General features: G+C 43.7%; 1 protein-coding gene across 1 annotated transcript in view; it reads right to left on the bottom strand.

The window, feature by feature from the left end:
* Window positions 1–17,185, bottom strand: part of LOC137888094 (serine/threonine-protein kinase WNK1-like) — an 81,674-nt gene that overhangs the window by 45,694 nt on the left and 18,795 nt on the right.

The following is a 17,185-nucleotide window of genomic DNA, read 5'->3' as shown; positions in this document are numbered from 1 at the left end:
GGTGAAATATGAAAGTATGTGCTTTCAGAAAATGGTGCCATATTACATAAAATACAGCACTAGAGAAGGATGTGGAAAGGGTTAAAACAGTAGACTGTTTCCTTTCATCTTGACTCAAAGAAGCGATAAACATCTGATAGAGTGAGACTGTATGAGAGGTACATGGTGACAAACTGGTTTACAAAAGTGATTTATGAATAAACTGGTTTGACTTACCGCAGCAGACAAAGTAAGATAAGTAAGCTACTGGCCTGTGTTTTAAATTGACTTTCCATTCATTCCCCTTTACTGTGATCCTCACTTGTAATTCCAACGTGAACTCACAGGGAGGTTGTAAACGGAGACAAACAGACATTTTCTGAAATTACTCCTTATTAACTATAAAGTGCACGTTATCTACTTTCTGCCATTTCATTCGAATGTCCAAATTGTGCGTGTGACATTTACTGTATGCTCTCAAAAGGTTGAACAAAAAGGCATGTCCAGTTACTTAATCACAAAAAACTAAATATTCACATTTGAGAGGGTAAAACCAGTGGATTTGCATCACCAGCTGCTTCTTTTCACCTGCCAGTGAGCAGCATCAGCAGGAATGTGTACCAGGCGTTCCCCTGCCCTCTATGTGAATGATCCCTCGCTGGCTTCCCACCAATAAACACTCCTGATTCCCTCCTGAAACGTTCAGGTTCAAGCTCCTACTTCCCGAGTCCTTCATATTTGTGTTGCTTGGATGTGAATGGCGGTCTATAACGTTCACGCTGAGCTTTAACAAAGTCTTTATCAATAGTGGTTGGAGCCACCCGGTGTGACTAAAACAAGCTAAAGGTATGGTCGGCATTCTTCCATCCTGTGGACGACTAGCTTCTTTGAACAGTCCGCTACAAACACAGAGTTTAACAGGCATTCCAGCTCTAGAACTGATACCTCAATAAACAAAGATGTAAAGGGCAGCGTGGGCGGATCAGGCCTTGTAAAGAAGTGTGCAAGTGTGTGTGTGTGTGTGTGTGTGTGTGTGTGTGTGTGTGTGTGTGTGCGTTGTCTGAATGTGTTTGCACATTAATGATTAGTTTCCTCACCAGCTCTGTGTCTAACCGTGGTTGACACATTCAGCACATCGCAGCCCCGAAAATAAAAAAAATCAGTGCTGCCAGCTGACAACGACAAAACCTCAACACTCAAAGGATGGAAGCCCAAATATGGTTTGCAATGTCCTCTGTGACATCAAATTATCAATTTATCTACGCAAAACTCTTCACAGGATAACCTGTAGTTACAAGTAGGTTCCAGCACATGGGGACAAAAAAGAAAAATATGAATGAGATGTTCCACTTCCAACCTGGAACAAACAGATGATTGTGTTTTCAGAGGAACTAATGACACACATCCAGAAGGTTTAATGACGTCTGTGACCCTTTCAGAGGATGAAAGAAGAGACAATGCTGCAGACAGGACTGACACAAAGACTGTTATAAATATAGAAGACAGAATAACTGAAAATACAGAGTGAGACCGCAGCCAGAGCGTTTCACATTTCATTTAAAGAAGCAACTGTATTTCTTTAAGGTGATGCAAGATCAGACGTTGGAGGTTAGACACCTACTGCTGGCAACATCATCAGGATTATCAACACGGCAACCAGTTTTAAATAGAGGCCCAATGAGGGGCCCCTTGCATCCAATTTAACTGTTTTTTGTTTACAGCATCTTATTGTTTGATTTGCGTACTTAATTTGAATATGGCATTTAAAAAAAAAAAGCACCCAGTGCATTAATGCAAACCATCTGAGACGAAGCTCAGCATCACTCACAGTGTTTAAAGCTACAGTGCCACCAAATCCCACAACACTGGGATACACAGTGGCAGTACTATCGAGTGGGTATCTAAACAATCGGTCGACATCTACCCCGCAAACCACGGAAGATTCCGCCAGGTCACGTCTTTTTAATGTTATAAAGCTTTTAGAAAACCTTGTGAGCTGCTTCAGAGATTAGGATGATCTCTGAGGTGATGAGCTCATATTGTCACATTGGATAACATGGGGCCTCATCTATATCATATGACACACACACACACACACACACACACACACACAGAGAGACAGAGAGAGAGGAAGAGAGAGAATCTGAAAGCTTCGGTATGTTTTAAGTGCGCGCGTGTGTGTGTGTGTGTGTGTGTGTGTGTGTGTGTGTGTGTGTGTGTGTGTGTGTGTGTGTGTGTGTGTGTGTGTGTGTGTGTGATAACAGCTTATCCCTTCGTCCCGCAGCAACCACTTCCCTGATGATGGCCCATTAGCAACTGACACACACAAACATCCGTGTGTGTGCTCACCAAACCGCGCTCCCCATTCTCGTATCACGGTCACGTGACACTCTGGGTGGTCACATGACCGTAGCTGTGGGCCACCTGACTGACTGGAAGCCAACGCTCCGTTTCCCAGCAGCACTTAGGAGAGACCCTGACCACCAATATCACTGCTAGACTCCTCCCTCGGGGCACTAGAAGATTACTTCTCCCCATCTCTCTCTCTCTCTCTCTCTCTGAGTGTGTCTCCATAGTTGTGAGCGGGAGAGCAGACAGCGAGTCTAAGGGGGCTTCCTAATCCATTATTAATGTTTCCTTCTTCATTCTAGTGGATAAATGGGTCCGCTGCTATACAGTAGAGGCTTTGTAGGAGGCAGTAAATGCATATCTAAAAAAAAAAATGTATTAGCTTTTTGGGTATTTAAGGAATTAATTTGATCCGTGGTGCATGAGTCCGTCTGTCTGTTGAGTGATTGTTTTCTTTCTATCCATCCTGTCTGTTCTGCTCCGAGCTTCAAAACAACATGAGACTTGAGTTTGTCAGACTCAAACACACCCACACACCAACCCACACACCCACACACCCACACACCTAAGCAAGACAAGCCTTTACACTGAAATCTGCAGGCTCTTATTTGGACAAACGACACAAGGACTTCTCACTCTCTGAGCACTCTCGCTATCCTCCTCTCGCCTATCTGAGGACTTGAAAGAAGCTTCCTATACATCGCTGCGTAGGTGACAGCTTCATATCCGACTGCCCCATTTCTGTTCTGTAACAGCCAACTGAGGACACACGTGAACACACACAGGCACACATACACCCACATGCACAACTAGGCAGCCAGACAGGCGGCAGAAACAGAATCGGCAGTGTTACGGCATTAATGCAGCGTCCTGCAGAGCAGCTGAAAGCGTATACCCTCTGATCAACTGGTCTAGTCTGGACATCACGCTGGGCTTTTGCGCTCAGTGATCATCTGCTCTCGTCTTCTCTGGGCTGGTTGCACCCCAGCGAGCGTGGCGCACCCGCAGCACCAGATGGACGGAGGTTGCAACAGAAGACAATACCGCGAGTGCTGGAAAATGCTGACTTAAACACTCTGACATGGTGAGCTGGTGCTACACTGTACTACAACTGATACTATTATATGCTCCTTTTCTGTGTAGTTTCTCAAAGGAAGTTGTGCCACGTTCCTAATCTCTCCTGGGGACAGTGGAAGCCTAAGCATAGCATACATGATCGCATACATGATAGCCTGTGTTTCCTTTATGTAACAGCAACATGGGTTTACATAAGAAAAGCAAATCCAGACGAGGAAAAGAAGAAAATTCACAAAGTTATTTGTCATGTTGACGGTTTCACCAGCCAAGTAGGTTTTACAATACGAGGAAATTAGAGAAGGTCAATTAGTCAGGTGTTGAACACCTCAGTATTTAAACTTAAGCATTTAGAGATCATTTGGTTCTAAAGCAGAGGATGAAGAAGAGACAGACTCTGTCCAAAGTCTGCAGCTGCACCCTGAGGGGAACTTTTTACATGAACAATACAATTATGAGTCTGAGTGGGAGAGTTTTATTAAGACGAGCTGCAGATGCTTTGAGAATTACTGCACTGCAAAGAAAAAAGAGAATTTCCTCCTAAAAACCATGCATGCATGACCTCATCGTTTTACCTTAAAAGTCATTATTCCAACACAGCAAACAACTGGCAGCATACTATTCTTTTTTTTGCCATAATCTCTTGGAAACTTAACTGGACTATAAACTTCTCATCCCAGTTTCTCCAGAATGTGCTGCTGACCCACTTCGAATGTTCCTCTGATTAACCTTTTGAGTCCTGACCCAAATTTCAAAGAATGCCACTCTGTAACTGCAGAGAAAAACCAGGACCTGTAAATCATGATTACATTAAGCCTGTCGGTTGAGTGAATGACCCGATTTGTTTCTATATGCAGTAAAGACCTACAGTGGCGGCGGACGGGGGCACATGTAGGGGTGGTGTGTGTGTGTGTGTGTGTGTGTGTGTGTGTGTGTGTGTGTGTGTGTGTGTGTGTGTGTGTGTGTGTGTGTGTGTGTGTGCATCTGCAAGTGCATGAAAAAGGCCCAGTGTGTTCCATTAGTATGTAGCCAAAAGTGTCTCTCAGACCCCCCACACTCTGGAAAGACTCTCCTGCAAAGAACTACAAACCCCCTGCAGCACGTACACACACACACACACACACACACACACACACACACACACACACACACACACACACACACACACACACACACACACACGAGCATGTGCATGAAAAAGACACACAAAAACCAAAACCTCTCCAAGACCTTTACCACAGCTTGTTATGGTTAGCCAGCATACGAGAAAGGGGAGAGAAAGAGGGAGAGAGGGAGAGCATCTGTTCTGAATAAGAATGATTGAAAAGAGGATGAATAAGTTCCAGCAAAAGTCAGAGGGGAGAGAAAGTGATGGAGACTGACCTCATCACTGATACAGACATTTCAGCAAAACGAAGGAAACAGAGATTTGAGTTCACTTGTTCACAGCCTCCTCCTACACTGCCCACATGTTTGCTTTATCTTCTCGTCCTCTCTTTCTCCCCCTTGTTGTTTCTCGTTGCGACTGCCTCGCTTCACTCTTTGTCTCTCCATCATCCCCACCCCTCCCTCCCTCCCTCCCTCCTTCTTTCCTCCCATTTAGGTGGTTTTTGGTTTCCCATCATTCACCACTCTACATATTGCAGTAACCAGGGCCATGTGTGTGTGTGTGTGTGTGTGTGTGTGTGTGTGTGTGTGTGTGTGTTGTAATCTGACCTATAGCTGTGGCTGAATATCGGTTGTTTCTGTAGTAAATGTGGTGAGATACATACACTTTGGTTTTCCTTATGCATTTCCTTTGGAGATATGTTAATTACACTATTCAGTTTACTTTTGAGTGGCTATACACACAGTGACAAAACACAAAGTAATAAACAATTATGTGTATAAATTCCTTAAAGAACTACATGTTACAACTACAGGTGTCAATCTTCTGAGGGAGGGACATATTAATCGTTTTTTCTTCTTTGTCTGATTTGTAACAGGCACAACAAACAAACCCATTCACCAGCATGGGTTCAATAACAACCTCAATGTGTGTGTGCACGTGTACTCATGTGCGTTGACAATAGGTGCCATCTCAGCCTGCCGCTCATTGTGCACCCTATTGTCTCATCTCTCTGTGCAACACACACACACACACACACACACACACACACACACACACACACACACACACACACACACACACACACACACACACGCCAATATAGTCATCACTCTCTGCTGTGGTGGTCACGCCTCATCTCCCCTCCTCCTCGCTCATCTTCCTTTTTTTTTCCCCACTCTCCTCTCTTCTCCTTTCCTTTCCTAACTCCCGTTACTCTCCTCTCTTTCCCATTCACGGGATTCCCCCGCAATGCAAGCAGGATGCATTTCAAAAGCCGTCCCTCTCTCCCACATCACACCCTTCAGCTCAGCCACTTGATCCAGTCGCGTCGATCCAAAGGAAATCTGAGGATAACGAGTGGAATTTCCTCTCAAAAGTGTTAATCTGTAACAGCAGGGCAATGCCATGCAAAGGAATCACATTATACCAGGAACAATCCCAAATATGGAGCTAATGAGCAAAAGTGATGACATGCCAGGCTTCCATAGTTCACACTAGTTCTTAGTAAAAACTGCGTGTCCGTGTCTAAACCAATGTAATGCCAAAATCCTCAATCAGCTGAGCCAACCTGTTTGTATCCAGACCTGTAATAAAGCTCTATTCACTGCTTGTGGTTTGATAGAAATGATTAGCGACCAACAATGGCCCCCTTTGTTGCCTATGAACAGGAAACAAAGATCTAATAAAGTTATGTGAAGAAAACAAGGATCCAAAGTTTTCACGGTCAAACGGTTACCACAGTGTTGGTCACATTAAAAGGTTTTTTTTTTTAAATTATTTGCTTCAGCTTCATTATGACATTAGTATTTCAGGAGGATTATCAGGAGTAATAGGCTTGGTCTGACTTGGATAGAATGCATTTGTGTTTGTGAGAGTTTTAAAAGAAAAACAAATCTCACCTGTCAGAATAAGGAAGAAAAAACGTCAAGAAAGAGAAATATTCTTATGGACATGCAACGAAACATTTATTCTAAATGCCTGTTTAAAATTTGTTTAAATAAGTAGCATCTACATTGATTGATTGGGCTGTAAAATGCTCCTTGAAGTGTAACGAAGATAAATTTGAAACATTGGAAAGAAATGGCTGCCATACAGCAGCAGCCCTGCCTGCCCTGAGGCTCCCCAAAAGTCTTTGAACTTCGAGGAATTTGACCATTTTTGCAGAGGAGGCCACTCGGTGCTTAATCAGCTTGTGTGTCATGTTTGACAAGTGTGAATAAAGCAGTTGTATTTCTATGTGCAGCGCATTACTTTTTACATGCATACATGTTTTGTGTGTGTGTGTGTGTGTGTGTGTGTGTGTGTGTGTGTGTGTGTGTGTGTGTGTGTGTGTGTGTGTGTGTGTGTGTGTGTGTGTGTGTGTGTGTGTGGAGGAGGGGTAGTGTGTAAAAGGTTGCAGTCTTAATATAGCGTAGGCCCATCTGCCTCTATTAACGCGTCATAAACAAACAGACTATGTTGATGGATATGATCCATTTTAAAAAGTGTCTGCTGCTCATACCTTTGAATCTTTGTTTTCACTACCACGACATCACATGAAAAAGAGAAACGGCACAACTCAGCCCGCTAAAACACCGACAGATGCTGCCGGGTTCATTAACAAGAAACATTTTGCATCCACATGTGCCTGTTGTTGCGCGGCATGCGCTTCTTCTGTGCACGTCTCCGTGGATTCTACAGGGTGTCCGTGACGTCTTGAAGCGACGTCCCGACGTCGTTACAGTAACTGATGATCCGACAGTGCGAGAGACGGGACGAGGGCTGTCCCAGATAAAAACTATTACATAACGTCAGAGGACTATCCCTTTACACTCCATTAAATCAAGGCCCACGCTATTAACGCCCAGGCTGAACTTCTCAGGTTTCCCTTTAAAGATCGTCAACAGCCATCGGCATCCAATCAAGCAGCAGCACTCAGTGTTCCTAGTATACTGCTGCAGAGTATATGGGCACTCGACTGGAGTTATCAGCTAGAAGTCCCAAACTTAGAGTGTGTGTGTGTGTGTGTGTGTGTGTGTGTGTGTGTGTGTGTGTGTGTGTGTGTGTGTGTGTGTGTGTGTGTGTGTGTGTGTGTGTGTGTGTGTGTGTGGGGGGGGTGAAGTTCACTCACCTTTGCCGTTTGTTATTCTTGATTTAAAGAGTGAGAAAGTGCAGTAGTGAAGGAGGCGGAGCCAATCAGAGACACAAGGAGGTGACAGAGCCAACTATTCTTTTTGTTTGCAATATTTACGTCACACGATAATTATTAGCAGATACTTTAGTTATCCAACGTCTACGTTTATTCAAAGGATTTGTGACCAGTAGCTCTATGGAGCCATGTTTTGATGAGTTGGTCCCCATTATGTTAGTATGTTGTCATTGTGCAAGGGCCAGCTGGTGAAGGAAAACACATCGCTGCTTGCTGCTATTCTACTGATAAAGTAATTGTGGCAAGAAACGCAGCATTGTTTAAAACAACCCAGTTTTGACATAAAAAGTAGTTTTTTTAGGTGACAAATAGAGAGGAGAGTAAATGCATGCAAAATAAAAAAGTGCGTGTGGAACATTTAAACAACATTTATGTGCCGTCATCCTAACAACCACTTTATAGAGTAGCCAACCGTCTGTTGCTTTGGCACAAACGCACACCGACCATAAGAATACTACATTCACTGCGTCTCTGATGTGCGTTAGTGTTTGTGTGCGCTACTCCCCCACGAGCCCCCGAGGTTATCAACAGATTAACAAAAAACCTTGACAAGAAATATGAACACACACACACACACACACACACACACACACACACACACACACACACACACACACACACACACACACACAAATGTATTAAGCACATACACAAACTGTACGAACCCACCTTCACGAGCGCAAAAAAAACCAAATCACAACACTCCACAAGTCCCATCTATGCAATAAACATAAAAGGGAGGATTAGCTCATGGAAAGAGATGCGAGAGTGACAATTTAGTGATTTTAAAAGAGGGAGACAAATAAAAGATTACAGAACAAACAAGTTAAAACATCAAACGTATAAGACAACAATCCTGGTTCCCCTCCATATCTCCATGCCCCCTTCAGTGCTCCCGTCTACTGTGCTTTCCCTCCTTCTCCCAGTGGCCTATGTCTCCTCTGCAGCTGGTTAGTAACCGATTCAGGGCTCCAGCTCTGACGCGGTAATCAGAGAAGTTTAAACAGTTACAGGCTACCGATAGAGCTGTGCGCTAGAAAACGGAATAATCTGTGACAGACGACTGGACGGGTTCCAGAGAGGGGGGGGTGTGTGTGTGTGTGTGTGTGTGTGTGTGTGTGTGTGTGTGTGTGTGTGTGTGTGTGTGTGTTTCTCTGTGGGTCCGTCTGACGAGTGACTGTGGTTTTGTTACATGCAGGTTTTGGGGTTAATGTGTTCCAGATGAGAGTCCATTACTGCCAAAGCAGGCACTGCTACAAGACATTAGCCTAGTTTTTCTTTTCTCACATTACTTTTTCTCCATGTCGCTTTCTCAGACACTCACATGTGATTTGAAGCAGACGTATCCAAACGAAAATATATGTCAACATCTGTCACGTTATGAATGATGAAAAAACTAACTTTGTTTAATCTCCTCTTCTTCTTCTTTTTTAATTACAAGGAGACAATAAATGTATGTATAATTATGGAGTTTATTCAGATGCAGACACCGTGTACACATGAAAGACAAAACAGGGGAGGAAAGCAGAGGAGGCGTGAGAGCAGAAGTGACGACGAAAGTGAGGTTACAGGAAGAGGAAATGGGCATATTTGTCCTGTTGGGACGACGCACAATGCAGAAAATGTTCCATACTCCGCCAGATCTCTCTCACCATAAACACACACACGCAAAGTGAATTACAGCCTAAATAGTGACATTCACCAGAGCATTTAAAGGAAACTAGATGAGAATGTGCCAGCCAAAAAGCGTTGTTCGATAGCAAATGGGAGTCGGATTGTGTGACACTGTGATGCAATAACTGTTCGAACATCATGGGCGCACACGCACATGCACACGCGCGCGCACACGCGCACACACACACACACACACACACACACACACACACACACACACACACACACACACACACACACACACACACACACACACACACACACACACACACACACAGTGTAGGGTTACAGCAGAGGTGCCTCTCTGTCTCAGTAATGCCTCTCTAAGAGACAGAATTGTCAATGTCACAAGGACTGAGTCAGTCTGAAGCTTCACAAAGATGTTGGACAGGACAGGAGTGCTGCTGCTGCTGCTGCTGCTGCTGCTGGATGACAACCCAGGTATTACAGTTAAGATTAGATAGAAGGAGGCAATAAGAAGCTGGAAAGAAGGAGGACAGACTGGGAGATTTTAGAGTGAAAGTGAGAGAAATGGGTGAAATGTGTTGGGTTAGTAAAAATAGCAGGCGACAGGGGGAGGAGGAGGAGGACAGATGGGAGCAGAGCAGAAGAAATGATGAGAGGAAAGGAGGAGAACAGCAGATGTTATTGGCTGATCAGGAAAAGGAAAAAGAGCACAAGAGCTGAAAAAGGAGGGAAGAAGAGAGATGATTGAAGGAGGGATTTGAGGAGAGGGGGGAGACATGAGAGGAGGCGCGAGGCAGGACAGCCCAGATAATGAGCCGTCAAATTGAGACAAAAGCTGAATTGTAGAACTTCATAATGAGCTTCATTCTCAGGAAATATAAGTGTAATGACGACAACAAGGCCACACTAATGAGACTACTACACCAATTCACACACACTGTGTGACAACCTTTTACACCAAGATAACCACAAGGCCCGATTAAAAGTCTTAATACAGACATTCTTATAAAAGAACAAAGTTAAAAGGCTCATTCAGAAAGAGACAGGAATAATTGGTCGTTCTTAGGCGTGAAATTAGTTAGTTCTTTGAGTTGAAAAGGTTTGTTCCCATTATGTACAGTAGCTCCTATCGTAATTTTCTTTTTAAAGAAGGCCTGTATTTAAGAAAGTTTGAGCATCAATTAGTCCCTTGCAGTACCGAAGACAACCTTTCACATTTCATGAGTCATATTAGGCCTCCAGGGTTACCTCAACACAAACATGTCTCGCTGCTGTTCTCAATCCACATCAACCTGTGACCCCTTCTGGGTCCCGACCCAAAGCTCAAGAATCCAGCGCGTTTGCTATCTCAGCTGTCTCTGCTGTAGTGTAATGGTTGGCAGACTTTGTTACGGGGCAAGGCGCTGGATACTTACAACAATGTACAGCTCCGTCGCCTTTTGAAAGGAAACCCTGTAATTAATCACACGGTGCATCTGGCTGCAATTACCTTTACAAAGACTTGTACAATAGCGGAGCTCCTGTCAATGTCGCTACCGCACACAAGCATCGGGATCCACGTGCGCACACTCCAAAAAGTCAAGCAAGTAAGAGCGCAAACACACGTGATCCATAACGTAGACTCTCATCGTGCCTGTAACCTATTTTACACCTGAATAAGGCGTGTATGTGAGGGGAGGTATAAAAGATGTCCAAGCGATGACGATATGATTTATAGGCCTTAGTTAACACAATTGCTGCTTAAAATAGCCATACAATGAACCACGACATCAGGGAGACGCTGAATAAGACTTTAAAGATCTCCTACGGTGGAGCGGTGGCTGCCTGAAGGGGAAAACGAGACGGGCTGTGAAAGTTGCGGGTTTGAATTTCTAGTAAGGTGAGTAAGCGACAAACGCTTTAGCAGCTGTTGCAGTGGAGTTTCTCAGAGGCAACGTTGTTTATGTAAGAAAGAGCTGTTAATAAGTTACATAACGCCACCAAGAAATCAAAACAGATCCCAGTAGGCTGCAACGGAGGATCATTTTCATTATCTTTTATCCTGCTGATTATTTTCGCAATTATTAAAAGGTATCATTTGGTCTATAACATGTCAGAAAATAGTAAAACTAAATGTCAAGCACAATTTCTCAGAGCCCAATGAGGCCTCTTCAAATTCCCAATAGATTTTTTCAGTCAATAAGGTCCAAATACACACAGTCGGAAATGGAGAGAAAAATCTGGAAAACCTGTCCAGCAAATGTCAGAGGGGGAGCACAAACAGACAAAGAGTGGGTAATGTCAACAGAAATGCCTCTACTAGGCTCTCTGGCCCGAGATGAAAACACACAAAAAGCACACGTACACACACAGAGACGCGTTACACCACGCTGCTGGAAGTCTATGAGAGGTCAGAACAACAGGGTTGAAGCCAGAGGCAGGAAGAAAGTAAGCAAGACAGCTTGAGAGTGAGGCAGACACAGAGCACAAGGCGAACGCACACTACGCAGTACAATAACGTACAGTATACCAGCCCAGTCAGGATGTTTGCATTGATTAATACGTCTGGGTTTTTGATAAGCAGCTTCTTCATAACTGACTGCCTGTTCAAACAGTTTCTGGTGGGGCAAAGCCCAGGAGAGAGGAGAGAAGTGTGTGTGTGTGTGTGTGTGTGTGTGTGTGTGTGTGTGTGTGTGTGTGTGTGTGTGTGTGTGTGTGTGTGTGTGTGTGTGTGTGTGTGTGTGTGTGTGTGTGTGTGTGTGTGTGTGTGTGTGATGATAGGCTCCATCAGAACTACAACTTCAAAAGACTTCCCACACCTGTCCATACCAAGTGCCGTGCCAACACACACGCTGCAGCATCGGTGTGTCCGGAGCGACTCGCTCGTTTCTCTGGTAAAAACACACGCTCTCTTGACACTTACTGTATCAAAAGGCGCAGGAAATCTAACTAGGGCTGCTCTGCTGTCTGAACCCCCCACACTCTCCGACAACATCGCTGCTATGGTTCACCCGCTGAGCAGGGAACCTGACCTCGTAGTATGTCCTTTCCATTTCCAGCTACACTGTAACGCGAACGAGAAACAAACTGTTGCTTATTTAGAGACGTAGAACATTTTATAGTATATAATAAGAAATGTTGTGATATCGTTACTTCCTGAAACTTATTTTTGGGACCTCAGAATCAAACCTGTGCCAAGCTCAACTTCCCCATCTGGAAAAACATAAGTTATGCTTTTATGTGGCACTATTGGAATTTATTGTGTGCAAACTTTATAGCTTAACAATGCAAAGGTGCGTTTCTAATCTTCATAAATCTTTCTCCACGTACCAGTGAAACTGATTCAGTGACAGATGCACTGTTATTATCTAGATCTTTATCAATAACCAACGCACTCGTAAAACATCTCTTTTCAATTGTTACATCACTTCAGGTGTGCACGGGTTGAGTCAGCTACTGTCTGTTTATCTACTGAATAACTGACTGCTTTAAACCACCTGTAACTGATACAGATGCCGAACGGATCTAGTTTATCAACCAGTGGATCTGCCAAGAGCTGCCGTGGTGGTGATCTCAACAACAACGTTTACAGCTACACAGGTAGTAGAAAAATAGAGAGGACCTTTAAAAAGAAGTGAAGTGTACAATGTATGGTGTACAAAAAAATGTTTTCAGTGTGCATCGAGTACAATATTTCTCCAGCTATGAAGAAAAAGTATATGAAGAAAAAAAGAAGGAGGAAGAGGACAGAGGTACAAGTAGAAGTAAGAGGAAATGACAGAAGTGGAGTAGAAGAAGTAGTAGAAATGATCATGGACACAGAATTCAACTCCTGACAAGGAGTTGAATTTTTGAACTTTACCGCTCAACCAGAACTACCATTTTAAACAGAACCTCTAAATAGTGAGGTCATGGATAAACTCAGCAGAACCCACAGGTACCAATGCTTTAATGTTCTCTTAATGAAAAGCAAAGTGGTTGCCTCATCAGTTCACCACAGGGTCAAAGGAAGACGAAGAAGAGTCATTGGAACACACACACACACACACACACACACACACACACACACACACTTACCAGAAATGACTATGAGATTGCACGCTCACATCCTGTGAAGTCAGCGAGCTTTCCTCTCATTCTTCTTCTTCTCCTTTTCTTCTTCTATCCGTCTCTACTAACCTATCATCATTCAGAGGGGCTCTCGCCCTTAAGACCCCAAACACTGACCCTGAATCTGACCTCAAACCCCCTACCTAACTACTTGTGTTACAAGTGCGTCGGGGTATGAATGCATTGATGTGAATGTGCTGCACGGTTACTCCGTTTGCACATGTATGGAACTGCACAGCTGTATTTACATATGTGTGCACAGTATTTGCAGTCAGCGTGAAAGCCATCCGTATATTAAATCAGCTATTATGAGCTTTTATTAAAAAGCAAAGATGAAGTCTGCATCTGCAGTGGATTAACATGACGCATGTGCATGGCAGAAAGTCATTAACGCAACTCAACTTTAAATCCTACCTTTAAAAAAAGGTAGGATTTAAAGTGCTTAAAAATGTGTTCATTTAGAAAGTCTAATGCTCTAATGGATAGAGTGGCTGCCTGCATAGTCCATCCAACACTTTTACATTAGCTTGTCTCTGTCCGTCTGTCTGGCCATTCATACAACATGAAACATTAAATAATTAATTTCACATTTTTTACACATATTGTGCACATGATCAGCCACACTTTGGTCACACGCTAAGGTTGCCAAGTCTCTACAAAGTGATGAGGTTGTTTTGTCTGGCATATAACGGTCTGTTTTCAGTCAGTGAGGCAGGAGAAATAAACTGTAAACACTGCTGACAGATGTGTCTCCGTCTCTCTCAAACTTGCTGAGAGTCACTCGCTGATACCGGCTTCACATTCAGACAGCTAGCTTCCCTACAGCCAGTTTACTCCACGTTTGATCACTGAGCACAAGAGGAGTCTGAGTTTAAAGAGGAGACAGCTTGATGAATGGAGGCCATGATGGTTCTCACACACACACACACACACACACACACACACACACACACACACACACACACACACACACACACACACACACACACACACACACACACACACACACACACACACACACAGTTTACTGGGGTGAAAGTAATTTGAATATGATCCAGGTGCCTTCATGTGTGGAGAGGAGAGGAGAAGAGAAGATGAGGTCCCGTCAGGAGACTAGCGAAGGTAAATAAAAAGGCAGAGCTAAAATATGAATCATGTGCTGCTGCTAACACCTCCAGCCCACGAGACTGCTATTTATAGACACAGACACAGAGACAGAGACAGAAAGAGAAACAGAGACAGAGACAAAGACAGAGACAGAGACAGAGAGAGACAGAGAGAGACAGAGAGAGAGAGAGACACAGAGAGAGAGAGAGAGAGAGAGAGAGAGAGAGAGAGAGAGAGAGAGAGAGAGAGAGAGAGAGAGAGAGAGCAAAATGGTAGCACTGAAGAAGATAAGTTCAGACACAAACAGCGTTAGACAGAGAGGACAGCAGAGCAGGAAGACTGAGTGAAAGAACAAGAGACAAAAAAAGCAGAGAAAGAATCGGTGAAAGAGAGGGCGGCAGACAGAGAGAGAGAATGGAGAGTTGGACGGAGAGAATAAAGAGATGGACCAATGATTGTGCAGCAGACTGAGAAAACACCAGGGTCGATCTGCGGCCGTCTGGAGGGTGGATGGAATGACAAAGTAAAAGAGGGGAAGACGTGTGCAGGTGTCTGTACCTGTCTCATGGCTGAGTCAGTGAGAAAAGACAGCCTGCCAACACAGAACATGAGATAGCAAGTCTTTTTGTTTAATGAAGCCTTGTTTGCATCAGTCAAGATTCAACCTGTCTAATTAAATGAAACAAGTAAAGGATGAAAGGACAAGTCATTTGATTAATTTAAGAGAACATGACATCATGGGTGAAGTTTCATTGTAGAAACAAATGCTGGTTTTCTTTCTGGTGCAAGGAAAAACATGAATTAAAGCACCGCTTTTATCAGTAATTCACTATGATGATATTCTATATATACACGCAAATCTCATTTGAAATGCTGCATCTCTGATTCTGGTTTTTCCTCTCATTGCACGTCGTGTGAGAAAGTTGGTTTGTGACATATTCAGACCAAATTATGCAACCTGCTTTCTTAATTTGTTGACGTTCTCTGTTGAATCAGTTAGCTGCAGTCCGCTGGTCATGCGGACATTCCAAATAATTCTGCAAATTACTTTCTCCAATAATCAGTTCATCATCTAGCCTGCATCAGCCTATAAACCCAGTATTGGTGGAGCTGTAAACTAAAGTCAATTAATAGTTAGTGGTAGATAAGATCAAACACAAAGGGATAATTCATCCACATTCATGAACACACACACCCACAGAAACGTTTTCACACACTTACTCATACACAAATGCCGCATCCGTCTTTTGAAGTATCACACACATCATAGCTGTCACCCCAAAGGCAACACACAAAGGTGTGTGTGTGTGTGTAAACTGTTTACTCATATCATATAAAAGAACAGCAACTATCGCTCATTTTTGCTTCGTTAGCGATGCACAAACACTGGCTGGCAGGACCTGTTTGTGATGAAGTGAAAACAACAAAGACATGTTCACGAGAAAGACAAAAGGGCCACACATGTCTTTATAAAACAAAGAGACGGGAGCTGTCATCAAAAATAAATCTACATTAAGTGTCACACCTGAGACTTTGGTTAAAAAGAAAAGAGATGTTATCTATAACAGACAAGTAGAGACAAAGTTGGTGACATTAGCATTTACAGTCATACTGTTGGGTTGGGCGATGGCTACGTGTCCATTCTCACACACAGACACAATCAGCTATTGCTCAATATTTGACCAAACCACGCAGACGGATTTCTCAGTAATGTACGGCGACACTACTGCACCAATGTAACAGATGTTGAAGACAGACTTCCAGGTGCTAAGAACATGGCGTATGCACATGATGTTATAGTAAAAGCAGCAGCATCAGGAGCAGTTTCATTTATATCTCTTCCTTCTCTCCCGTCTTCATTCCCCTCCGCTGCCCTCTTTTCACCCCTTTTGTGTCTACTTCTTCTCATCCTCCCCCGTGCTCGCTTCAAGCTACTGAGCTGAAGCAGAGGTAGTGTTTGGGCTAATTAAGGACATTCCCTCCCCCACCACCACCACCACCACCACCACTCCCACTGCAGTCAAAGCAGATTTGCTGTTTCGCCAAAAAGGAAGCCTTCTAAAGAGTTTAGAGTTAAATCCCCCCCCCCCCCCCCAAGATGTGCTGGAAGACACACTTCAGCAGTTCTTAGCTCTTTTCAGCTCACGCCACAGAAACGATGCCAGGCTCCGTTGCAAGCGCTGTCATTCAAGACGGTGTCAACATACAGTACTACACAATGCTTACAAATGTCACATTTCTTAAAATGCTTACTAGCATTCACACAGACTAGTAGCATGTACGTACAGTATTTGTTTTAATGAAAAGTATCAAAAACATCCTCACAAGGCCAAGGACACATATCTTGTTAAATTCTAACCAAGTCAATTATGGTTAATTAAATACTTGATACAGCAGATAACTAAAGGGTTAACTATAGTCAAAGCCCTGTGTCAATCAATCTGCTGGAAGGAAACAAAGCAGTGTAAAAGTACACCAGAGCTACGTAGATGGGCACACAGGTAGCAGATAGCTGGTGGCTGACCGCAATATCAGATATATGCTGAACAGACAGAAATAGCTCCGTGCAGAGTGTCTGTGTGCGCTAACAGCAACCAGAGTGCGGATGTGCTGCAGACCGTGGTGTGGTTTAGTGCCGCCTGCAACCT

The sequence above is a fragment of the Cebidichthys violaceus genome, unplaced genomic scaffold (assembly GCF_023349555.1).
Source record: "Cebidichthys violaceus isolate CVI_PGR_0920_01 unplaced genomic scaffold, fCebVio1.0.p SCAF_51, whole genome shotgun sequence".
NCBI lineage: Eukaryota > Metazoa > Chordata > Actinopteri > Perciformes > Stichaeidae > Cebidichthys > Cebidichthys violaceus.
The sequence above is the reverse complement of the archived record's forward strand: the minus strand, read 5'-3'. Positions and strand labels throughout refer to the sequence as shown.